The sequence below is a fragment of the Bubalus kerabau genome, chromosome 4, assembly GCF_029407905.1.
Source record: "Bubalus kerabau isolate K-KA32 ecotype Philippines breed swamp buffalo chromosome 4, PCC_UOA_SB_1v2, whole genome shotgun sequence".
Classification (NCBI taxonomy): Eukaryota; Metazoa; Chordata; class Mammalia; order Artiodactyla; family Bovidae; genus Bubalus; species Bubalus kerabau.
Genome location: NC_073627.1, coordinates 61,593,886 through 61,621,671, shown reverse-complemented (window position 1 = coordinate 61,621,671; position 27,786 = coordinate 61,593,886). Strand labels below are relative to the sequence as shown.

Sequence of the window (27,786 nt, the reverse complement as noted above, 5' to 3'; positions counted from 1 at the left end):
GGGCTGGACCCCGGCATCAGGTGGCATTAATTAAGGGCCCCAAAGCCCTGAGAAACACTGATTTGTGGACTAGAAAAATATCATCAATTATGCTAACATGAAAGAAAATTTACAGTCAATATGATTCTTGAAATGGAGCCTCTGACTCTTGTCAAAAGGATATAGCTTGTCCACAAAGACTGTGAAGTGTTCATGAGCAGGAATTTGCCTGGTGAAACTTTCTACTTCCCATTCCCTAGCCTCATACCAGTGACTTATGATGATTATCTTTTTTACATGTGGGATGGAACAACTAGGGCAAAATCTAGCCCCTTCACATCATAGCTAAAGAAATGAATATTTTAAAAAACCGATACAATATTGTAAAGTAATTAGCCTCTAATTAAAATAAATAGATTTAATTTAAAAATTATATTTTAAAAACAGAGACCTAGATGGGCAGATGACTTTCCAAGTCCTCATGTTGACAGAGAAAGTTAGGAATAGATTAAGCACAGATTTGTGATCACCAGACTCATTTGGGCAGGAGACATTTCTGTGTGCTCTTGTTTCTTGACTTCCTGCTTGCCCACACTTCACGATGACTATATCAAAACATATGCCCTCTCCTCAACTATATAATATCCCAAACCATACCTCGTATCTCTTGTTCATTCAATGTCTATTTCCTTACAAATGTGGCTTACAGATTTTTCACTGTGGCCACTCAGACCCATCTTTTTTATCAGGATTCTTCAGCCTCACTAGCAATAGAAAATCTGTTTCTCTCATCCTCTCCACATATTTCTATTTGTCTTTTTCTTCATATTTTTATTCAGCACTAAAGAGATCTAGTTTATTTCAGGTGATTTTTTTTGACACCAGACTTCATCAAAAAGCTCTGAGTCAGACTTTTGTTCCTTGAGTAGCTTCTCTGGGGGCAACAATTCTCCCTAAAAGATATTTTAGTAAGGATGAAACTGCATCAAATCCTTTTGTGTCTTCAGGGCTGAGCTATTACACCAATCTTGCACTCTCTTTGGATCCAGATAATTCTGATATTCAGCAGGGATGAGATCATTTACTAAAAGTGTAATGCTTAGCTAACATATTAAAGTTTCAATTACGCTAGGTTGTCATTTTTCAACATTACTATCACAGATTAACATTCTGGAAATGTTGAACAAAGTCTCATAGAACAACCTGAACAGGTTAGCTTAATGAATAATTGCTGTTCATGGAAATGCATTTATATCTAAGAGCAATTTTATAAACACATTTGAATTAAATTCTGTTGTTTTTAATTATACAAAAAAAAAGTTTTTCTACACACTAATGACACCTTAAGCATATGAAGACAGTTGAAAATGTTTGGTGTATGTGTGTTGGGTGTGGGGTGCAGGAATATAGATCTTACAATTTCATTAAACCTACTCAGCAGGTGCAGAAGATAAACTTGTTTTAGTTCTTTGAAAGAGAAAGGTGATTTATTCCCCTGAGAAGCCGCACATTTTGTTAATATTATTAAATGTACTTTGGATTTTTAGAGTTATACAAGTACATGCATCATTTAAAATCCAAATAATGTTATCAGGCTCATACCAAAAAGGAACAGTCTTCATCCCATGGCTTCACACTAACCAGGTGTACTTCTCAGAAGCAACCATTTCCATGTTTCAAAATGGTTGCTTATATTGTGATTTGCATTAAGGAAATTCAGATTTCATTTATAGCTGGAAAATATTTAACTCTATGATTGGCCTGGTCACTCCCAACCTTATTATCTTATTGACTTTTATGTACCTTCCAAACCTGACTCAATTTCATGGAATTTTTTGGAATATTTTAGTCATAATAGCATTATCCTTATTGGTAAATGTTGTTCACTGCTGCATTAAGTTATACACTATTACAGTATTTATTTTCCTGTACATTTTGCTCTTTCTAGATTTTCTATTTTTTTTATTTTTAATCTGCTGTTCTATGTAAAGATAATCTTTTAAACCTAAATAAATCTTTCAAACACAAGTATTATTTTCAGAATATTCAAATAAAAATTTAATTATGTGTGCTCAAAATATTCAAATATATTAGAAATCTTCTCATATCCCTGTAAAAATACATATATTTTAGTACCTTATTGAGTATCTCCCTGGAGGAGTGGTCTGTCTTTCTTCTGCAAACTAATGGACTGTTCTATAGGTCACAGCTACACAGTGTCTATTATGAGCTCTTTGTACCTCTATAGTTAGATTGTATATCTACTTCTTTGTTAGTTTATTTCTTAAGTTTTTAATGGGGCTTCCTTTGTGGTTAGGACAGTAAAGAATCCACCTGCAATGTAATAGGCCTGGATTTGACCCCTGAGTCGAATAGCACCTAGTTTCAATACCTGGGTCGAATAGGTGCTATTTAATAGCATCTATCAATTAAAGGTGCATAGGAGGCAATATTTTTGAGACTGATAATTTCTTAAAATGTCTTTGCCCCCATTACATTTATTGATAGTAATTTTCTCTTAATTTCCAGTATTGTTGTTCATAAGATTAATTTCATCATGATAATTTCCCTTCATTTTTTTGCCTTTTTTTTTTTCAGAAATCTTTTAGTATCTTACCCATTTGTAATAAAATTTCACTATGATGTACTTAAATGTAAGCCTTTTATTTTTCTTAATTTATTGTATTTGGACTCTCCATGAAAGCATAAATATAGAGGTTCATGTCCTTTAGTTGTAGGACATATTAATTTTTAAAGATTATCTGAAAGAATCAATTCCTAGGCAGATTGATAAGAAGTCTGTGGTCCCCCAGGAAGAGAAAGAAGTGTGGGGCTTTTGAGGAGTAGATAGAGGTCTGGAGTTATCAAGGAGGAGAAAAAGACAAACACTTCTTTCTGTAAGCCCAGAACTGATGATTGTACAACAAAGCAACTCATCTTGTTCAAGGATATGCTTTCCCTTAAATTCTGAACCAATGATTATTTAACAGCAATGTATCCTACTTGAGGATGTTTCTCCTTCTTGAGAACCTTCTGACTAATCCTGTCATCTTAAAATCTATATTATGGGAGTGGGTTTGGTAAGAACTTTCTATTGTTAGTTCTAATCCTGTTATTTAAAAATATATATTGTGGAAGAGGGTCTGGTAAGACCTTCACAACATTGAGACATTCTTTTGATTTATTGCTAATAACCAATTGAAAAGTATATAGCTGCCTTGCTAAGACTATCAAGGGGGCACTCTCCATTCCCCTTCTGATGTCTATGTCAGAAGCTTTCTTTGTCCCTTTTCATTCTTTAATACAACTCTGCTACACAAAAGCTCTTGAGTGATCAAGCCTTGTCCCTGGTTCCAAAGCTAAATCTTCTTCTGAGATCACAAATCTGACACCGTTTACTGTAAGCTATCATGATCCACTATCTATTTTCTCTAATGCCTGTTAGTTGGATGTTTGCTCTCTTAAATATTTTCTTAATTTCCATATATATTATTTCCTATTTTTCTTTGATTTTATCTATTAAGTTCTATTTTATGGGAGGCTGAAGGCTTCTCTCATAGCTCAGTTGGTTAATAAACCATCTGCTATGCAGGAGACCCTGGTTCGATTCCTGGGTCAGGAAGATCTGCTGGAGAAGGGATAGGCTACCCACTCCAGTATTCTGGCCTGGAGAATTCCATGGACTAAGTCCATGGGGTCGCAAAGAGTAGGTCATGACTGAATGACTTTCACTTTCATCTTCACCTTCACCTTTATGGGAGACTATAAAGTAATCTTGACTATACTTTCTAACAGTTTTTATTCTTTTTTCTTCTTCAATAAGACCATTCTTATTTTATGAATGTTACATATGCTTATTTGTCTGAGCAATCATTTATTTTAATACGTACAATTAATTAAATATCACCATATAATACATGCTTTGATAAGCACCCTTCTTTTTTGTTTTGCTTAAAGTTTTACTCTGGTTTTAGGTTTGAAGTGTTCATTAACAAAAGAAACAACTTGCTACATGCAAATGACAATGTCAATATTTAGTAGAAGATTATTTAACTTAATTTCAATATTCAGTAATTAAAAAAAAAAGAAACAATAGAGAGAAGTAACAGTGTGTACATCACCAAACTTGGCCAAATGTAATATTCAGACTTGGATAGCACTGGGAAATTCCACATAATATCAGTCTGGAATCCCAATTAGGAACGAATCCAAAGTGATGTGCCCACCTCACAGTAAGACTTCATATTGCAGATTTAGGCCTCCAATTTATAATTGCAGGCTGCAAAATGACATCCTCTTCTGTTTATGTGCAAAAATGCAACTCTGATTTTTCTTTAACTTTTTTTTTTTTAATTTTATTTTATACTGTTTGTTGCACCTTGTGAGCCATAAGATTCCTTGGACCCTGGGGGACTAGTGAAGTCCCTGGAGCTTAAGAAATTCCAAACCCACTCCCTTTCCCATCTAAAGTGCTGCTTAATGTACTGGTAGTAATAGGTGTGCCAGCAGGCATGCATGTATTCCAAACAGGGTCCAGGTAAGGTCAAAAGTTGGTCATAAGTCTGTTCTCCAATTTCTGAAGCCTGAACAAACTGCCTCTATTTTAATTTCCCTAAAGACACTGATGCTGGGAAAGACTGAAAGCAGGAGGAGAAGGGGATGATAGAGGATGAGATGCTTGGATAGCAATCACTGATTTAATGAACATGAGTTTAGTAAACTCCAGGAGTTGGTGATGGATAGGGAGGCCTGGCGCACTGCAGTCCATGGGGTTGCAAAGACTTGGACATGAGTGAGTGACTGAACTGAACTGAACTGAACTGTATAATACATCATCTTGTTTAATCATCATAATCACTTTTGATGGTTTCAGAAATATTATTACCAATTAAAAAAGGAAGATGCCTAAAGTCAAAACCTTTTTAAAAATGCCAATTAATACTGATTATGTAGATACTGTTCACTTTCTTCTAAGTAATGTATTATGATTCCTCTTCATGGCTCAGAGCATTGTCAAGGTGAAGGGGCTTGTGTAACTCCGTAAAGCTATGAGCCATGCGATGTATGGCTGCTGAAGCAACTGAGCATCCACACACAAAATGAAGCAAAGAAAAGGCTAACAATTTTGTCCAGAGAACACACTGGTCATAGCAAACACCCTCTTCCAACAACAAAAGAGGCAACTCTACACATGGACATCACCAGATGGTCAATACCAAAATCAGATTCATTGTATTTTGTGCAGCCAAAGCTGGAGAAGGTTTACACAGATAGCAAAAGGTTCAAATCATGAGCTCCTTATTGTAACATCCAGGCTTAAATTGAAGAAAGTAGAGAATAGTACTAAGCCATTCAAGTATAATCTAAATCAAATCCCTTATGATTATGCAGTGGAGGTGATGAATATACTCAAAGGATTAGACTTGTATTGAGAGTTTCTTAAGAACAGAGGTTCACAACATTTTACAGGCAGCAGGGACAAAAACCATCTCAAAGAAAAAGAAATGCAAGAAGGCAAAGTGCTTCTCTGAGGAGGTTTTACAACTTTCTGAGAAATGAAGCAAAGCGAAAGTCAAGGGAGAAAGGAAAAAATATACCCAACTGAGAGCAGAGTTTCAAATAGCAAGGAGAGATAGGAAAATGAACAAGGCAAGGAAACAGAGGAAACCAATAGAAAGCAAAAGACTAGAGTTCTCTTTTGGAGAAGGCAATGGCACCCCACTCCAGTACTCTTGCCTAGAAAATCCCACAGACGGAGGAGCCTGGTAGGCTGCAGTCAATGGGGTCACTAGAGTCGGACATGACTCAGCGACTTCACTGTCACTTTTCACTTTCATGCATTGGAGAAGGAAATGGCAACCCACTCCAGTGTTCTTGCCTGGAGAATCCCAGGGATGGGGAAGCCTGGTGGGCTGCCGTCTGTGGGGTCGCACAGAGTCGGACACATCTGAAGCGACTTAGTAGTAGTAGTAGTAGTAGAGTTCTCTTTAACAGTCTTGGAGATACCAAGGGAACATTTCATGCAAGGATGGACATAATAAAAGACAAAAATATAAGGACCTAAGAGAAGCAGAAGAGATTAAGAAGAGGTGGCAAGAATATACAGAAATATGCAAATAAAGGTCTTATGACCATGGTCTTATAACCATGATTTTGTAGTCACTCACCTAGAGCCAGATATCCTGGAGAGTGAATTCAAGTGGTGATGGGATTCTAGCTGAGCTAGTTAAAATCCTAAAAGATAATGCTGTTAAAATGCTTCACTTAATGTATCAACAAATTTGGAGAACTGGTCAGTGGTCACAGGACTGGAAAATTTCAAGCCCAAAGAAAAGAAAACCCAAAGAATACAAATTACCATAAAATTGCATTCATTTCACCTGCTAGCAAGGTAATGCTCAAAATCCTTCAAAGCTTCAGCAGCACATGAACCAAGAAATTCCAGATGTATAAGCTGGGTTTAGAAAAAGCAGAGGAATCAAAAATCAAATTGTCAACATTTGTTGTGTCATAGAGAAAGCAAGTGATTTCCAGAAAAAAATCTACTTCTGTTTCATTGACTATGTTAAAGCCTTTGAGTGTGTATATCACAGCAAACTGGAAAATACTTAAAGAGTTGGAAATACCCGACTAACTTACCTATCTCCCAAGAAACCTGCATGCAGGTTAAGAAACAACAGGTAGAACAATGGACTGGTTCATAATTGGGAAAGGAATACATCAAAGCTGTATATTGTCACTCTTCTTATTTAGCTTCTATGCTGAGTACATCACGTGAAATGCCAGGCTGGATTAATCACAAATTGGAATCAAGATTGCCAAGAGAAATATCAACAATCTCAGATATGCAGATGGTAATCACTCTAATGGCATAAAGTGAAGAGGAATTAAAAAGCCTCTTGATGACAGTGAAAGAGGAGAGTGAAAATGCTTGCTTAAAACTCAACATTCATAAATCTTAGATCATGGTATCCAATTCCATCACTTCATGGCAAACAAAAGAAGAAAAAGTGGAAAGAGTAACATATTTTCTTTTCCTGGTCTCCAAGATCACTACAGAATGGGACTGCTGCTGCTGCTGCTTCTGCTGCTAAGTCACTTCATTTGTGTCCGACTATGTAGGACTCCATAGATGGCAGTCCACCAGGCTCCCCCGTCCCTGGGGTTCTCCAGGCAAGAACACTGGGGTGGGTCGCCATTTCCTTCTCTAATGCATGAAAGTGAAAAGTGAAAGTGAAATCACTCAGTCGTGTCCAACTCGCAGAATGGGACTGCAGTCATGCAATTACGAGACACTTGCTTCATGTCAGTGTAAGTATTATGCTGCTTCTAAACAGTATAATGCATGTTGACAGTTTTATTTTGAAAATCAATCCAAATCAGAGTTTTAAGCTCTAGAATAAATTTTCTTTTGAATATTATAATATTCACATGTCCAGATATCCTCACCTATTACATGAAGCACATTAAGCTTGTAAACATTTGACTTGTAAACATTGCCTCCAATTTAAATTATTTCCCATACCTCTATAAATCCATAAAACTTCATTTGGTGTTTTTTTGTAATATCTTTTACATTTTCTTTGTATTTTTTATTGATCTTTTCCATCTTACTATATTCAAATTTCCTTGTTTAAAAGGAGTATCTTGTATCCTTCCCAGTAACTAGAACCAGAGATCAGCTATGGTGACTATTTGAGAAATATTTGAAGTAAATGAATAAGTACAAATTAACATTAAATTTATGAATCACAGTTATATGGAATTATATGTTACGTTATTTTGTCAAATTCAGAACTTATTTTATGAGTACTATGATCTACTAGTGGTGTAACCAAGTATAAGCTTTTGATACTTCATTAGAGAAATATTAGACCTGCTCTTTTCTGTTTATTTTCTTGACCTCTAAAATCCCTGCAGATGGTGACTGCAATCATGAAATTAAAAGAAACTTGCTCCTTGGAGAAAAGCTATGACAAACCTAGACAGCATATTTAAAAGCAGAGACAACTGAAATTTTGTGGACAAAGGTCTGTATACTCAAAGCTATGGTTTTTCCACTAGTCATGTATGGATGTGAGAGTTGGACCATAAAGAAGGCTGAGCACTGAACAAATGATGCTTTTGAACTGTGGTTGGAGAAAACTCTTGAGAATGCCTTTGACAGCAAGGAGATCAAACCAGTAAATCCTAAAGGAAATCAACCCTGAATATTCACTGCAAGGACTGATATTGAAGCTGAAGTTCCAATACTTTGGGCACTTAATGAGAAGAGCTGACTCATTGGAAAAGACCCTGATGCTAGACTTCAATGCTAGGAAAGATTGAGGACAGGAGGAAAAGGGGGCACCAGAGGATGTGATGATTAGATGGCATCATCGACTCAATGGACATGAGATTGAGCAAACTCTAGGAAATGAAGGACAGGGCGGTCAGGCATGCTGTGGTCCACGGGGTTCCAAAGAGTCGGATACGACTCAGTGCCTGAACCACACATCTGCTCTCTTCCGGTGGAGTAGTGTTTATCCCATTGTCTTTCTAAGTCAACTGTGAAAGAAAAATAATAATAATAATAGTGTTACAAAGCATGAACAAGATGATGCTGCTTAAAACTCAAGTGAAAAATATAAAATGTTTTGTTTTTCAAAGTATTTGCCTGATTTCTTTCATTGCAATTTATTTTAAAATATAGGGCCCAGATGTGTTGCAGCCTGGCGGAGCAGAGACCAGAACCTGCCCCATGACTCGAGGGTGAGGCAAACTGCACCCTCGTGATTGTCCTAGTAAGCATGCCAAACGGACATTCGTGGGGCGGGTCCTGCTCTCTGCTCCGCTCACGGCCTACCCCTGCCTCTATCCCCATGGAAACAAAACAAGATGTTCCTGATCAACAGCAGAGCTTTAACTTTACTCCCTCTTTATGATGTGCTATTCAGACTCCCCAGTATAGCTATTCCCTAATGATCTCATGTGACTTCTGCAATAAAAGTGCGGGCTGAAGGGAACCATTTTATCTTCCTGCCATGGAGAGCAGGAGGGCCCCCTGACAGCCTGCTCACCAAATTACATGTCTGTCTTTCCATTATGCACTCGTCCCATGTCAAGTCTTTCTTACCCACTGTGCTGGAGGCGGCAGGTGGCTCCCAAGGGGACCTGAAGTCGGGAAGGATTCCTCCAAAGGGAAAACTGAAAGTGAAGAGAGTGAGCAGTAAGTGAGACACCTGGATCGCCACCAGGCCCTCAGACTTTAAGGGTGGAAAGTCTGTCTTACAAAGTCAGGGTAACAATGGGGAATGATTTGAGTAAAGCTGAGAAACATTATCCCCAGCTTTTAAAGCACCTCCTCCAGACTGCTGGAGTGCAGGTAAGAGGAGCAATTGAAGCAATTGCTAAAACAGGTGGTTAAATATAATCCTTGGTTTCCAGAAGAAGGCACTCTAGATATTGAAAATTGGGCTCGAGTGGGAGAAAATTTTAAAAAGCACACAGGAGAGGGGATCAACATACCCATGAGGGTATCTGCTACCTGGGGGCTAGTGTGATCGGTTCTATACCCTCTACAGAGTGAGAAACCATGCGAGAAGGCGGAGTCCTCAGAGGCAGCTCCTGCTAATCCTTCCGCCCGTTTTCCATCCAAGCCTGAGGACGATTTTCCGCCACTGAAACCTCCACCAGGTCCAGAAATGTCTCGGGAAGTTAAGCCACTGACTCAGCAGGGTATGACCTCCACCCTTCATTCTGGTGCTTTGGACGTTGAGGATATTGCTTTCCCTATTGATTATAGGCCTGACCCCAATGATTCCACCCAGGTTGTTGCAACCCATAAAACTTTTGACATCAAGGTTTTAATGGAATTAAAATCTAGCATTAGGTTGAATGGGGCTAATTCCCCGTATACACAAGAACTATTGGAAATTTGTTTGCATGGGAGATGCTCTCCTTAGGATGTTAGGATGTTAGCCAAAGCTGCTTTAAGTGGTCCCCAATGTTTACAGTTTTTTGCCTCTTATACTGAGTTGTGCCAAGAACAAGCCCATATTAATTTGGCCAATGGACATAATCTTACTTTTGAAATGCTTACGAGAACAGGACAATATACCAGTCCAGTAGCCCAGTTGACTTATGAAGGTATACTAACGGGAGCATATGAACAGATCACCAAACGGTGCCGAAGGGTGTGGCAGACAGTGTCAGACCCTAGCGACCCTACTGGTTCATTTGTTAAAATATTACAGAGACCTGGAAAAGACCCTAAACTGAATTTGTAGACTGGCTCTCATCTGCTCTCCACCATCAAATTAACAGTCCTACAGTGGAGGACATTTTGTTAAAACACTTAGCCTATGAAAATGCCAATGAAGATTGCAAGGCTGCCCTTAACCTTATTCATCAAAACGGCAGCCTTGCCTATTTTGTCAAAATATTGGTATACAGGCTCACAAACAAACCATTCTAGCCCAAACAAGTTCTACTGCCTTTAAAAATAATTTTAGCTCTTCCCCTGCCAAATGCTTTCAATGTGGAAAGCCCCAACATATGGAAAAGGATTGCTGTTCTGGCCCAAAACAGGTGTTACAATTCCTCCGCCTACTGGTGACAATAAAGCACCAGGACTATGTCCTCGGTGCCAGAAAGGCAATCACTGGGCTAATCAATGCAGATCTAAATTTCATAAAAACGGTTTCCCTTTACAGCTGGGAAATGGTCAATGGGGCCAGCCTCAGGCCCCGCAGACAATGGGGGCATACCTTGTGAGCACCTCCACCCTTCAGTGTATTTCCAGCCTCAGCTGCTACCAGTGGAAATGCTGGGTGGGACCTCCCAACCAGAGTAACTGTTCGGATTAGTGAATTGGATCCCTCCATAGCTATCCTTACTGGGATTCAAGGCCCTATTCTACTGGGGACCATAGGACTCATTTTGGGGATAAGTGGCTTTACTCTTAAGGGCCTCCAAATTCTCCCTGGCCTTATTGATCCAGACTATTCAGGAGAAATTAAAGTAATGGCTCTCTCTCATTCATTCCATGTCATTCCTCAAGGTCAGCAAATTGTTCAGCTCCTTCTCTTGCCTTACCATGCCCCTAACAATTTTAATCCTGTCACCAGAGGAGAAAAAGGATGTGGAAGCACAAGTGATCAAGCAGTGTGCTTTACTCAACAAATACTCTCAGATCGGCCCACTTGTAAGGTTAAAATTCGAGGAAAATCCTTCTCCGGTCTCTAAGACACTGGGGCTGATGTTTCCATCATTGCTTCTCATCAATGGCCAGATGATTGGCCCTTGACTGAACCCCAGGGAAAAATATAAAGCTTGCAAGAACCTCAACAACTTGCTCAAAGTGCAACAGTTCTTCCTTGCCTAGGACCCAATAGACAACTTGCTCATTTCCAGCCTTTTGTTGCAGACATTCCCTGTAATTTATAAGATCTTCTTGCCCAATGTCACCTAGTTCTCTCCAGTGAGGGAAAGGCAAATCATGATGGCAAGAATGCAGTACCAACCAGGAAAAAGGCTAGGAAAAAATTTACAGGGAGATCCTTCTCCTTTACCTATTTATCCCAAATTGGACAAAAAAGGGCTAGCATATAAAAGTTTTTAATGGGGGCCATTGAAATTTCTCTGCCACCATGTGCCACACCTCTACCGTGGCTTACATCTAAACCTGTTTGGGTGGATCAACGGCCTCTAACAAAGGAGAAACTTATGCATTTACAAGCCTTAGTAGAAGAACAATTTCAAGCAGGGTATATAGAGGAATGTACTAGTCCTTGGAATGCTCCAGTTTTTACAATCTCTAAAAAGTCCTGCAAATGGAGGCTGCTTCTTTATCTTTGAGCTATTAATGGAGTTATGCACCCCCTGGGGGCCTTGCAGCCTGGACTCCCATCCCCTTCAGCCATACCTCAAGATTGGCCAATTGTAGTTCTGGATCTTAAAGATTGTTTTTAATACAAACCCCTTAGCCCCACAAGACAAAGAAAACTTTGCATTTTCGGTGTCCAATATTAACCAACAAGCTCCCATGAAATGGTACCAATGGAAAATGTTGCCTCAGGGGATGATGAATAGTCCTATGCTATGCCAACAATATATGGCTAGCACTCTAGGGGTAGCTTGATCCCTCTATCCTCAAGCCTACGTCATTCACTATATGGATGACATACTCTTAGCTGCCCCAGAGGAGTCTCTCCTAAATCCACTTGTTCACCAAGTTCAACATGATCTTATGGGGACAACATGTAGCGCCCCAAAAAATTCAAAACACCACTCCCTTTTCCTACTTAGGTTATTGGGTTTCAGAACATACCATTATACCCCAAAAGATATCCATTAGATACAATAATCTCAAGCCATTAAATGATTTTCAAAAGCTTTTAGGAGATATTAATTGGTTGCCCCCTGCTCTGGGCATTCCTACCAGTTCACATAAACACCTCTTTGAGACTCATAAAGGGGGCTCAGCTTTTTCCTCCCCTTGGACTCTGACTCCATAATCTAAAAAGGAACCTGATATGGTAAATATTGCCATTCAAAATGCTCAACTTAATTGTATTCATTATGATTATCCTATTCTCTTCATTGCAGTAGCTTCTCCAGATGACCCTGCAGGAGTTTTATTTCAGGAACAGCTTACATTTGGCATCATAGAATGGTTGTTCCTGCATTCTCAAGAGGGCAAAACCCTGATGACATATGTTACCCTTATGTCTAATTTAATTACACAGGGAAGAAAACATACTCACCAGTTGACTGGCTTTGATCCTCAAACTGTTCATGTTCCATTTGACAAAACTCAACAACAGCAACTTTGGCAAACTTGCTTATTATGGCAGGTTGCTCTCACTGATTTTGTGGGCATTTTAGACAATCACCCTCCTGCATATAAATTGTTACGATTTATTTCCCTAACTCCCCTTGCGTGGCCCAGAGTTACCAAGGCCACACCTATCCGAGGTGCTCCTACTTATTTTACAGATGGCTCTAACAATGGCAAAGCAGGCATTGCCAGGCCTGAGGAATGAGAAACTAGTTATGCCCCATGCTTTGGCTCAGCAGGTGGAACTAGGAGCAGTAATTACAGTACTTGTTTCTAAAGATAAGACCCCTATTAATATTGTTAGTGACTCTGCCTGTATTTTTGGAATGACCAAGTCTATTGAAACTGCAAAAATTAAACATGTTAATTCTGAGAAATTATTCCTCCTATTTCTCCAACTTCAAAAAAGTCATTTGTTCCTGTTCCTTTCCTTTCTTTATTACACATGTTTGAGCTCACTGCCCCCTCCTGGGGCCTCTCACCCTTGGCAGTTCTCAGGCTGATCTTTTAATGATGCCCATTTTTAAACAGGCTTACTAGTCTCATCAACTTCTTCATCAATCTGCCCGCTTCCTTAGACACCATTTCAACATTACTAAATCCCAAACAACAAACATTAGCCAAGCCTGTCCTTGCTGTCAACAAGTCAGTGCTTATCAACCTCTATCACCTGGAGTTAACCCCCAAGGGCTTACTCCAAATGAAATTTGGCAGATGGATGTAACCCATTTTCCTGAGTTTGGACGCCTTAACTACCTCCCTGTTTTTTTCAATACTTATTCTCACATGCTTTGGGCTTCTACTCATCCCAATGGAACCATCATTCATGCCCAATGCCATTTATTAGCTGCTTTTCCTCATATGGGCAGTCCAAAGAAACTTAAAACTGACAATGGGCCCGCTTACACCAGTAAAGCCTTCTGCACTCTTTGGTCCATTGATCACTCCACAGACATCCCATATAAACCAACTGGCCAAGCTATAGTTGAATGAGCACATTATGCTCTTAAAAATCAGCTTTTAAAACAAAAAGGGGGAATAGCAGGGAAATCTCCACCTGCACATCTGCATTTATCTCTCCTAACCTTAAATTTTTTTCACAACATATGACCAAAAATCAACCCCATGTGAGAAACACTATTCACATACTCCTTCAGTGCAATGCATACAGGTCTGGTGGAAGGTGCCAGAAGGTGGTCCTTGGGAAGGACCAACCCCCTACTAACATGGGGAGGAGGATATGGTTGTGTCTCAACAAGTCAAGGCCCTCACTGGATAGCAAGCAGGTGCATCAAGCCATACTATGAACCCTCCATTTGCGCCACAGGAGATGTGGGATCCATTTGCGCCACAGGAGATATGGGATCCATTTGCGCCACAGGAGATGTGGGATCCCACAGTGAGTGTGGTGACAGTGACATAGAAAGTCCAGAGGTTACGCCAGCTGGACCCCACCAGAGTGAGAACCAGGACCACACAATCTTAAGGCACCTCCTGTGACTTGGAGACAACTGAAGAGCCTCAGTCGGAAGAGCAAACAAATGCCCCTGCACAGAAACACCTAAAACCCCTGTCACCATGGTATTGGCTATGGTGGCACTGGTCTCATGTGTGGTAACTGGGGCAGTTGCTGATTTATATTGGGCTTATGTTCCAAATCCTCCATTTAGTTCAGTTCAGTCACTCAGTCATGTCTGACTCTTTGTGACCCCATGGACTGCAGCACGCCAGTCCTCCCTGTCCATCACCAACTCCCAGAGCTTACTCAAACTAATGTCCATCAAGTCGGTGATGCCATCCAATCACCTCATCCTCTGTCATCCCCTTCTCCTCCCACCTTCAATCTTTCCCAGCATCAGGGTCTTTTCTAGTGAGTCAGTTCTTCACATCAGGTGGCCAAAGTATTGGGGTTTCATCCTCAGCATCAGTCCTTCTAATGAACATTCAGGACTGATTTCTTTTAGGATGGACTAGTTGGATCTCCTTGCAGTCCAAGGGACTTTCAAGAGTCTTCTCCAGCACAATAGTTCAAAAGCATCAATTCTTCAGCCCTCAGCTTTCTTTATAGTCCAACTCTCATATCCACACATGACTACTGGAAAAACCATAGCTTTGACTAGACAGACCTTTGTTGTTAAAGTATTGTCTTTCCTTTTTAATATGCTATTTAGGTTGATCATAGCTTTCCTTCCAAGGAGCAAGTGTCTTTTAATTTCACAGCTGCAGTCACCATCTACAGTGATTTTGGAGCCCAGAAAAATAAAGTCTGTCACTGTTTCCATTGTTCCCCCATCTATTTGCTATGAAGTGATTGGACTGAATTCCATGATCTTAGTTTTCTTAATGTTGAGTTTTAAGCCAACTTTTTCACTCTCCTCTTTCAATTTCATCAAGAGGCTATTTATTTCTTCTTTGCTTTCTGCCATAAGGGTGGTGTCATCTGCATATCCGAGGTTACTGATATTTCTCCCGGCAATCTTGATTCCAGCTTGTGCTTAATCCAGCCTGGCATTTCACATGATGTACTCAGCATATAAGTTAAATAAGCAGGGTGACAATATGCAGTCTTGACACACTCCTTTCCCAATTTGGAATCAGTCTGTTGTTCCATGTCCAGTTCTAACTGTTGCTTCCTGACCTGCATACAGATTTCTCAAGAGGGAGGTTAGGTGGTCTGGTATTCCCATCTCTTGAAGAATTTTCCAAAGTTTGTTGTGATCTGCACAAACAGATTTTAAGGACTTCCTTGTAGCTCAAACAGTAAAGAATCTGCCTGCAATGCAGGAGACCAATGTTCGATCTTTGAGTCGGGAAGATCCTCTGTAGAAGGGAATGCCATCCACTCCAGTATTCTTGCCTGGAGAATCTCATGGACAGAGGAGCCTGTCGGGCTACAGTCTGTGAGGTTTCAAAGAGTCAGACATGGCTGAGCAACTAACAAACACATAGTCAAAGTCTTTGGTATAGTCAATAAACAGAAGTAGATGTTTTTCTGGAACTCTCTTGCTTTCTCAGTGATCCAGCAGATGTTGGCAATTTGATCTCTGGTGCCTCTGCCTTTTCTAAATCCAGCATGAACATCTGGAAGTTCACAGTTCATGCACTGTTGAAGCCTGGCTTGGAGAATCTTGAGCATTACTTTGATAGTGTGTGAGATGAGTGCAATTGTGCAGTAGTTTGAACATTCTTTGGCATTACCTTCCTTTGGAATGGAGATGAAAACTGATCTTTTCCAGTCCTGTGGTCACTGCTGTGTTTTCTGAATTTGCTGGCATATTGAGTGCAGCACTCTCCATTAGCTAGACCCTTAACTTGGCATCACTGACTCAATGGACATGGGTTTGGGTGGACTCTGGGAGTTGGTGATGGACAGGGAGGCCTGGCGTGCTGCAGTTCACAAGGTTGCAAAGAGTCAGACACAACTGAACGACTGAACTGAACTAACTTGGATTGACCCTTCCCCTTCAATTTGGACCAACAGTTCTCATTCGTTCCCTGATTCTAACAGGGCACCTCCAAATTTAACACACAAAAAAGAGCTCTATATTATTATTCTGGAGTGACCATGATAGTCCTGCAGTCAAAAAGTGTGAGATGTTGAAGCCTGGCTGAGCAGAGACAAGAACCTGCCCCATGACTTGAACATGTGGCAAACTGTGCCCTTTTTTTTGTCCTAGTAAGCATGCCAAATGGACATTTTTGGGGCTGGATGTGCTCTCTGCTCTGCTTCACTGCCTACCCCTGCCTCTGTCCCCATGGAAACAAAACAAGATATTCCTGATCAACAGCAGAACTTTAACTTTACTCCCTCTTTAAAGTGTGCTAATCAGACTCCCCAGTATAGCTATTCCCTAATGATCTCATGTGACTTCTGCCAATAAAAGTGCAGGCTGACAGGAGCCATTTTATCTTCCTGCCATGGAGAGAAGGAGGGCCCTCTGACTTCCTGCTCAACAAGTTATATGTTTCTGTTTTTTCATTATGCTCTCACCCCATTTCAGGTCTTTCTTACCCACTGTGCTGGCTGTTGGAGAAGGTAATGGCACCCTACTCCAGTACTCTTGCCTGGAAAATCCCATGGATGGAGGAGCCTGGTAGGCTGCAGTCCATGGAGTCACTAAGAGTCGGACATGACTGAGTGACTTCATTTTGACTTTTCACTTTCATGCATTGGAGAAGGAAATGGCAACCCACTCCAGTGTTCTTGCCTGGAGAATCCCAGGGATGGGGGAGCCTGGTTGTCTGCCGTCTATGGGGTCACACAGAGTCGGACATGACTGAAGTGACTTAGCAGCAGCAGCAGTGCTGGCTGTGGTATGATGGGTCACCAGTAAACTGCACCAAACATTTAAGAAAAATATATAGCAATTTTTTAATATCTTCCAGAAGCTGAAGCAGAGGCAATACTTCTTAACCCAAACTTTCAGGCCAGCATTACCCTAACACTAAAATCATTCAAAGACATTGGAAAAAAAAAAAAAAAGCACAACTATAGATCAATATTGGAGAAGGAAATGGCAACCCACTCCAGTATTTCTGCCTGGTGGAGCAGCCTGATGGGCTAGAGTCTGGGTGGTCACAGAGTCGGACACGACTAAGTGAATGTGCACATAGATCAATATGGGTTTCCCAGGTGGTACTAGTTGTAAAGAACCCACCTGCCACTGCAGGAAACATTAAGAGACCCAGGTTTGATCCCTGGTGTGGAAGACTCCCTGGAGGAGGACAGACAACCCACTCCAGTATTCTTTTTTTTTTCTTTTTTAGCAAGTCCAAGTAGCAATTTTATTTTAGTCTACAGCACAAAATTTTACCTACACTTTAGTGGTTTTCACAATGGTACTTTTGAGCAGACTTCAAATGAATCCACAAAAGTTAATATACTTAAAATTAAATATACACAATAAAACAAGAGGCATCCAGATGTTCAGAACCATGCAGAAGGGACGGTTTGGTTGGTGTTTTCACTGGGTACCTTGCCTATTTGGGGTTGCAAAGAGTCGGACATGACTGAACAACTATCACTTTCACTTTTGCCTGTTTAAGAATTCATTAGCAAAAGGCAGTTCTTCTGTTCCTCATTCCCATATAACTTACCAAAGTCAGAGTTCTAAACATGTACACACAAAATAAGCCCTCCTTTAAAGCTACATCAGTAGAAAATTTCAGTGAACTGAATTAATATGTCAAACTAACATTTCCAATGATCAAATTTATCACTAGAAAATAGGCAATATCAGCACTGGTTAAATACAAGGTTATTTATTAAAGCACCAACAGGAGATTAACCAAAAAGCAACTAATATGTTAATCTTAATATAAGTAATTGAAGGAAAACCAAAAACAATATATTAAATATCACTCCACTGAACCAGGATATAACTGATGGACAATAGACACTTGAGTTTGTCAAACAGTGCTTTAAATACTTTTCTATGATAAAAAAGTATATCAGGATATTCAAAGGAAAGGTAGAAATGTGAATTTATGCATTTAGTTCCACAACTTAAAATGACTATCAAACTGATAATATAAAGCTAAAACCACTGGGCACCAGACAGGCATGACCACTTTCACTGTAATTCATAGCACTCTTCAGAATTGTTCCGTGGATGGCCAAGCCAGCAATCCTGTCTTAATACAGACTGGATACTCATCCTCTGTGGGAAAAGACTTTGAAGAAGACATGGAAAAGGCATAGAGAAAAAAGTCAATCTTTTGAAAAGTTAGTGATATCAAAATACTTTTCTATTGCTGGAAAATCAAACTAAGTCAAATATATGGCCCAAAGCAGCACAGAATTCAGAGTCAGAGGTTGGCAGGAAAGTTTTGGAAAACTTCAAGTTTTTAAAAATTGGCGATTTCTCCATGCTTAGTAAAATTATCAGAGAAGAGGTATAATGTTTGTTCATTTGTGGAATGTTGACAGATTGCTACAAAAATTCACATGAATGAAAAACCACAGAAATGCACTTCAATGAAGTTTTTTTTTTTTTTTTTTTTTTGTAATTTACAAAAAACTGAAGTTCCTATTTAAAAAATAACCATGCATGCTAAGATGAAACATAGCAAAAAGTAGTGTAAGTTCTGTCAATGATTCTTTACACAGCTAGTGGGAAAGTGATATAAATCATTTTCTCTTAAAAAGGAAGTTTTGTTATTGCACTGACTTTTACAATCTGATCTAATAATTTAGAAAAATCATGTAGTAAAATCTGTAAAATTAAAATACAAAATTCTTGTTTGTAAACTTCAGTTGGCCAAGTCTCTCCAGAGTCTTTTATGATAATGAAACGGAATGAATAGCTAAGTCACTACCTTGTTTACTTGCAGTGAGGGGGAAAATTCCAGAACACAGCTTTCACACTTTCACAGTAATTATATTCAAAAGATATAAAGAAAGTCAGTACAGTTGTCTTCTTTTCTTCCTCTGTGCAATTTTCAGCTCTTATCCCACTCCTGAGTGCCATAATTGAAATAATATTGGTTTGGAGACTAGTTGAGGATTGGCCATAAATGTCGCATAAAGTCAGTAGAACTTAGGTAAAGATATTTCCAAATGGCATAGTAATGCACTGCAGCTGCCATGACCATGAACAGGGGCCAGATGGCATGCGGAAATGGAATGATGCCATCACTCTTGAAGAACACAACTCCCAGGCAAAAGATTAAACCCCACCAGCAAGTTTGTGAAGTCCATTGGTGTAGTCCATTGATGTTACCACCAAGGCTGGAGAAAACCCCATCATGGGATAGATAAAGAGCTCAACCACCTTATACCTGCCAAACTGAATGACCAAGGGTGATGCATCTCGTTCTTAGTGTTTTGTACTCAAAGTTCACCAGGAAGTAATCATATCAGGGAACTAGAGAAGAATATGGGTTTGGTTTATATCAGAAGGTTTTTCATGGTAGAGAAATACATAAATGGTTCCTCCAGCTGCCATGAGCCAGATAAACCAATGCATATGAGATGCCAGGGATCCAAGTGCACAGAGATTTACCCATGGAGTGTAAGATGCAGCAATGAAGAAATAGATAGCCATTCTATAATACATGTAAAAGCAATGCTCTACTGTCCTTAAGTGGCTCTTTTTCCATGACATGATGTGAAATCTGTGGAAATGATGAAGAAGGCACAGAGGTCCATTCCATAAATCCAAGCTGTTATCTTTTCCCAGCAGTCATCAGACAGCTGGTGAAGGAGGGTACTGCCCACAATGGCCGGAGCAATGAGGAATGCATCTGTGTAACAGTTAGCAGCATGTTTGTAACCTGTTGGCTTGTAGCGGTCTTTGGCTGGGCCCAGTGATTCATGAACTGCTGGAATCGATTCTGAAACCTCATTGATCCTCCTCTCCTCCTCTGGGGTGGGGAGTTCTGTTTCATCAGTGCCAATGGCCAGGCAGGCGACCCTCATGAGCTGGAGTTGCTCTGGAGGCTGCTGCGTGCCTCAGGGACCACTCAACGGTGCAGGGGCAGAGTGGGCTAGGCTGGGTGATCGGGACAGGGCCAGAGCTAGACCAGGCGCCCCACTCCAGTATTCTTGCCTGGAGAATCATATGGACAGAGGAGCCTGGTGGACTATACTCAATAGGGTCACAAAAAGTTATACACGACTGAAGAAAAGCTTTGACAAATCTAAAGAGCATATTAAAAAGCAGAGACATTACTTTGCTAACAAAGGTCTGTCTAGTCAAAACTATGGTTTTTTCAAGTAGTCATGTATGGATGTGAGAGTTGCACTATAAAGAAAGCTAAGCACCAAAGAATTGATGCTTTTGAACTGTGGTGTTGGAGAAGATTCTTGAGAGTCCCTTGGACTGCAAGGAGATCCAACTAGTCAATCCCAAAGGAAATCAGTCCTGAATATTCATTGGAAGGACTGATGCTGAAGCTGAGTCTCCAATACTTTGGCCACTTGATGGGAATAACTGACTCACTGGAAAAGACCCTGATGTTGGAAAAGGTTGAAGGAAGGAGGAGTAGGGGATGACAGAGGATGAGATGGTTGGATGGCATCGATGGACATGAGTTTGAGCAAGCTTTGGTATTTGGTGATGAACAGGGAAGTCTGGAGTGCTGCAGTCGGTGGGGTCACAAAGAGTCAGACATGACTGAGCAACTGAACTGAAGAAGTGACTTAGCACACACATGCATAGACCAAAAATATCTCATGAACATAAATGCAAAAACTCAAAGCAACATATTAATAAGTCAAATCCAACAATGTTCCAAAAGATTATTTACCACAACAAAGTGAGATTTATTCAAGTTATGCAAGGCTGGTTCAACATTAGAAAGCCAATTAATGTAATCCATCATATCAGACTAAGGAATAAAAATAATTACAACAGATGCAGAACAAGTAGTTTAGAAAATTCTGCACCTTTTATGATAAAGAACTTTAACCAAATTATGAATTGAAGGGGTTTCCTCAACCTGATAAAGAACATCTACATGAAAACCCTTGGCTACCATCATACTTAATGCTGAGAAATGATAAGCTTTATTGATAAGGTCTGAACAAGGTAGGAATATCCACTCTCATCACTTCATTATTATACTGGAAGTTCTAGCAATGCAATGATGCAAGAAAAGGAAATAAAAGTATACAAATTTAGGAGGAATAAATGCAACTGTATTATTGCAAATACAATATGACTATTTCTTGTAGAAATTCCAAAAATATAGAACAGTCTTTTGGACTCTGTGGGAGAGGGAGAGGGTGGTATGATGTGGCAGAATGGCATTGAAACATGTATAATATCATATATGAAACGAGTCACTAGTCCAGGTTTGATGCACGATATTGGATGCTTGGGGCTGGTGCACTGGGACAACCCAGAGGGATGGTGCAGGGAAGGAGGAGGGTGGAGGGTTCAGGATGGGGAACACGTGTATTCCTGTGGTGGATTCATGTTGATGTATGGAAAAACCAATACAATATTGTAAAGTTTAAAAATAAAATAAAAGAAAATAAAAAAAAAGAAAATCCAAAAATAATTTTTGAAAATTGAGAAATTAGTAAATATTTATAGAAAGATTGCAGAATATGTTTAATATACAAAACTTAGTCAGCTTTTATATGGCAGCAACAAAGAAGTAGAATTTAAAATGAAAAGCAAGTAACATTTATATTAGTATCCTAAAAACTGAGATACTTTGGTGTAAATCTAAAAATATATGTCCAAGATCTATATGAGAAAATTATAAAATTGATGGAAGAACTAAAATACCTGCATAAATAAGACGTTTTCCATGAAAAACCTCAATTTGTCAATGCATCAGTTCTTCCCAAATTAAACTAGAGATTCAATATGAATCAAATAAAAATTTCACTAAGTGACTTTGTGGATATTGATAAATTAATTCGAGTGTATATGTAGAGGCAAGGACAGAATAGTTGACACAATATTGGAGGAGAGAAGCAAAGTGGAAAGACTGGCACTACAAACCTTCAAGGCTCACTATAAAGGTGTAACTAACAATCAATACAGTTTGTAGTAATCAGGACACTGTAATATTTGTGAAAGAATAAGTAAATCAACCTATGAGATAGAGTAGAGAGCTCAGAAGTAGATTCCCATAAGTATACTCTGAGAGACGCTCAGAGGGCTCAAACAAAACCCTGCATACTCCAGGACCCAGAGACCCCATTGAGACTGAGCCAGACCTGCTTTTGAGTGTGTCATGGAGAGGCATGTGTCAGCAGTGGCCTGGCACAGGAACAGTGGCTCTGGCTGCAGAGGGCCTGGGGCACACAGTGTGGGCATAAGCCCTCTTGGAGAAGGTTGCCATTAGCCCCACCATAGAGCTACTGAGAAGATGACCCACAAACTGCAAAACAATTATACCAAAGAGATTTTCGCACTGTTAAGAAAGTGCTAGGACCCACAACAGATTTACCAACCTGGAGATCTGGCAAAGGGAACACAGAATTTGACTTTAAAGCCCAGTGAGATTTGAACTTCCACAGAACTTCCACAAGATTGGGGAAACAGACTCTTGGAGGCCAAAAACAAAACCTTGTGTGCACCAGGAGAAAGGAGCAGTGTCCGCACAAGAGACTGAACCAGATTTGCCTGTGAGTGTCCAGTAGTCTCCAGCAGAGGCAAGAGTTGACAGCAGCCTGCTGCAGGGTTGGAGCATTGAATACAACAGTGTATGCATAAGCCCTTGTGAAGGAGGTCTCTTACTGTGACTCCCCATACCATAGTTTGGACTCAGGCCAAATAACAGGGAGAGAACACAGCACACCCATCAACAGAAAATTGGATTAAAGATTTACTGCCCATGGCCCTGCCCATGAGAATAAGACCCAGGACAAGAGACAGTCAGTCTTTTCCATCAGGAAGCTTCCATATGCATCATATCCTTATCCATCAGAGGGAAGACAGAAAGAATCAAAATCAAAATTCCAGAAAACTAATCAAACTGATCACATGGACCACAGCCTTGTCTAACTCAATGAAACTATGAGCCATGCCTTATAGGGTCACCCAAGAAGGATGTGTCATGGTGGAGAGTTCCGACAAAACATGTTCCACTGGAGAAGGGAATGGCAAACCACTTCAGTATTCTTTTCTTGAGAACACCATTAACAGTATGAAAAGGCAAAAAGATAGGACACTGAAAGATGAAATCCTCGAAGTTGGAAGGTGACCAGTAAGCTACTGGAAAAGAGTGAAAAAATAACTCCAGAAACAATGAAAAGATGAAGCCGAAACAAAAACAACACCTAGATATGGATGTGACTGGTGATGGAAGTAAAGGCTAATGCTGTAAATAACAATATTGCATACTCCAACCTGGAATGTTAGGTCCATGAATCAAGGTAAATTGGAAGTGGTCAAACAGGAGACAGCAAGAGTGAACATCAGCCTTTTAGGAATCAGTGAAGTAAAATGAACCAGAATGGGCAAATTTAATTCAGATGACCCTTATATCTGCTACTGTAGGCAAGAATCACATAGAAGAAATGGAGTAGCCCTCATAGTCAGCAAGAGTCCAAAATATAGTACTTGAGTGCAATCTCAAAAATGACAGAATGATCTCTGTTCCTTTCCAAAGAAAACCATTCAATATCACAGTAATCCAAGTCTATGCCTTAACCACTAATGTCAAAGGAGCTGAAGTTGAATGGTTCTATGATGACCTAGAAGATCTTCTAGAACTAACTTCCAAAAAAGATGTCCTTTTCCTCACAGGGGACTGGAATGCAAAAGTAGTAAGTCAAGAGTTAACCAGAGTAACAGGAAAATTTGCCCTCAGAGTACAAAATGAAGCAGGACAAAGGCTATCAGAGTTTTGCCAAGAGAACACATTTGTCATAGCAAACACCTTCTTCCAACAATACAAGTGATGACTCTACACATAGACATCACCAAATGATCAATACTGAAATCAGATTGATCGTATTTTTTGCAGCCAAATATTGACGAGCTCTACACAGTCAGCAAAAACAAGACAGGAGCTGACTGTCAGTCAGATCCTGAACTCTTTATTCAAAAATTCAGACTTAAATTGAATAAAGTAGGGAAAACCACTAGACCATTCAGGTATGACCTAAATCAAATCCCTTATGATTATACAGTAGAAGTGACAAATAGATTAGAGGGATTACCTCTGATAGAGAGAGTCCCTGAAGAACTATGAATGGAGATTTGTGATGTTGTACAGGAGGCAGTGATCAAGACCATCCCTAAGAAAAAGAAATGGAAAAAGGAAAAATGGTTGTCTGAGGAGGCCTTAAAAACAGCTGAGAAAAGAAGAAAAACTAAAGGCAAAGGAAAAAAGAAAAGATACATCCATTAGGGTACAGAGTTCCCAAGTATAGCAAGGAGATATAAGAAAGCCTTCCTCAGAGATCAATGCAAAGAAATAAAGGAAAACAATAGAATGGGATAGACTAGAGATCTCTTCAAGAAAATTAGAGATACCAAGGGAACATTTCATGCAAAGATGGGCACAATAAAGGACAGAAATTGTATGTACCTAACACAAGCAGAAGATATTAAGAAGAGGTGGCAAGACGACACAGAACTATACAAAAAATATCTGCATAATCCAGATGAGTAATCACTCACCTAGAGCCAGACATTCTGGAATGCAAAATCAAGCAGACCTTAGGAAACATCACTACAAACAAAGCTCATGGAGGTAATGGGATTCTAGTTGAGCTATTTCAAAACCTAAAAGATAATGCTGTGAAAATGTTGCACTCAATATATCAACAAATTTGGAAAACTCAGCAATGGCCCCAGGACTGGAAAAGGTCAGTTTTCATTCCAATCCCAAAGAAAGGCAATACCAAAGAATTTTCAAACTATCACACAGTTGCACTGATTTCACTCACTAGCAAAGTAATGCTCAAAATTCTCCAAGTTAGGCCTCAACAGTATGTGAATTGAGAACTTCCAGATGTTCAAGCTGGATTTAGAAAAGGCAGATGAACCAGAGATCAAATTGCCAACATCCTTTGGAGCATAGAAAAAGCAAGAGAATTCAAGAAAAAAACATCTACTTCTGCTTTACTGACTATGCTAAAGTATCTGACTATGTGGATCATAACTTACTGTGGAAAATTCTTCAAGAGATGGGAATACCAGACCACCCAACCTGCCTCCTAAGAAATCTGTATGCAGGTCCTGAAGCCACAGTTAGAATCGGACATGGATCAACAGACTTGTTCCAAATTGGGAAAGAAGTATGTCAAGGCTGTATATTGTCATCCTGCTTATTTAACTTCTATGCAGAATAAGTACATCACATGAAATTCTGGGCTGAATGAAGCACAAGCTGGAATCAGAAATATCAATAATCTCAGATATACAGATGACACCACCATTATGGCAGAAAATGAAGAGGAACTAAGGAGCCTCTTGATGAAAGTGAAAAAAGAGAGTGAAAAAGCTGGCTTAAAACTCAACAGTAAAAAAAAAAACAAAAAAACCTAAGATTGTGGCATCAGTCCCATCTCTACATGCAAATAGATGGTGGAACAATGGAAACAGTGACAGACTTCATTCTCTTTGGCTCGGAAATCACTGCAGATTGTGACTGCAGCTATAGAATTAAAAGACACGTGCTCCTTGGAAGAAAAGCTATGACCAACCTAGACAGCATGTTAAAAAGCAGAAACATTTCTTTACAAACAAACTTCCATATAGACAAGGATACCTTTTTTTTTTTTTTTTCCATTTCTCATGTATGGATGTGAGACCATAAAGAAAGAAAGTTGAGCACTTAAGAATTGATGCTTTTGAACTATGGCATTGGAGAGGACTTTTGAGAGTCCTTTGGACTGCAAGGAGATCAAGCCAGTCAATCTTAAAGGAAATTGGTCTTGAATATTCACTGGAAGTACTGATGCTGAAGCTGAAGCTCCAATACTTTGGCCACCTGAGGAGAACTGACTCATTGGAAAAGACCCTGATGCTGGGAAAAATTGAAGGCAGGAAGAGGTGGATGACAGAGGATGAGATGGTTGGATGGCATCACTGACTCGATGGATGTGCATTTGAGCAAGCTCCAGGTGTTGGTAATGAATAGGGAAGCCTGGCATGCTGCATTCTATGGGGTTCCAAAGAGTCGCACATAGCCGAGTGATTGAATTGAACTAAACTGAAGTGTACTCTCTTCATCTTTGACAATGGAGCAAAGTTATACAATGGAGCAAAGTTAGTCTTTTCAATAAATGGTGCTGGCTGAAGTAACTAGATATCTCTACACAAATAAATGAAGGAAAATGATACATAGTCATTATACTCTTAACAAAAATTACTCAAAGTAGATCATAAACATAATATAAAATATAAGTATAAAAATCCTAGTAGTTAACACCAGAGTAAATTTATATGACCTTTCCTATGGTGGTGACTGTTCAGATGCAATATCAAAGCACAGTTCATGAAAAAAATAATTGCTAAACATACTTAATTAAAACTGAAAACTTTTGTTCTGCAGAAAATACTATGAAGAGAATGAGAAGATAAGCCACAGGCTGGGAGAAAAAAAATGCAAAAGATATATCAGATGAAGACTGTTACTGGATACAAAGTACACAAAAATTCAACAATAAGAAAACAGACAAGCTGATTTAAAGATGTACAAAACATCTGAGTAGATATCTCATCAAAGTAGACAGATAGTAAATAAGCATATGAAAATACGTTACATATCACTTCATTATAGAAAAGCAAAATAAAACAATATTGAGTATGACATACTTATTAGAATGGCCAAGATTCAAATCTTTGACAATGCTGAATAGTGGTGAGGATATTGAACTCTCATTTATTCCAGATGAGAATGCAAAATTGTAGAGCTCCTTTGGAAGACAGACTGCCAGTTTTTTACAAAGAGAAACACTCTTACTGCAGAAGAGAATCCAGTAACTGTGCTCAAATGTATGAAAAACTTATGTCTACACAAAACCTTCACATGGATATTTATAGCAGCTTCATTTACAATTGTCAAAACTTGGAAACAACTAAGATATAATCAGAGAAGACACTGGCAACCCACTCCAGTACTTTTGCCTGGAAAAATCCCTTGGATGGAGGAGCCTGGTAGGCTGCAGTCCTTGGGGTCGCGACGAGTCGGACACAACTGAGAGACTTCACTTTCACTTTTCACTTTCATCATTGGAGAAGGAAATGGCAACCCACTCCAGTGTTCTTGCCTGGAGAATCCCAGGGATGGCGGAGCCTGGTGGGCTGCCGTCTGTGGGGTTGCATAGAGTCGGACTCGACTGAAACGACTTAGCAGCAGCAGCAAGATATAGTAGGTTGCTTTAATAGGAGAATGGATAGATTGATTGTCGTACATCCAGGCAATGGAATATTATTCAGTGCTTTGTATAAATGCCCTACCAAGCCATGGTAATATAGAGAGGAAACTTAAATACATATTACTAAAAGAAGCCAATCAGAAAAGTTATGTACTGTGAGTCCGACCAAATGACAATTTGAAAGAGGTAAACC

General features: G+C 39.6%; 1 pseudogene; it reads right to left on the bottom strand.

Annotated features, from left to right (window-relative positions):
- Positions 1–19,294: 19,294 nt before the first annotated feature.
- On the bottom strand, positions 19,295–20,146 carry LOC129650890 (monocyte to macrophage differentiation factor-like; annotated as a pseudogene).
- Positions 20,147–27,786: the final 7,640 nt, after the last annotated feature.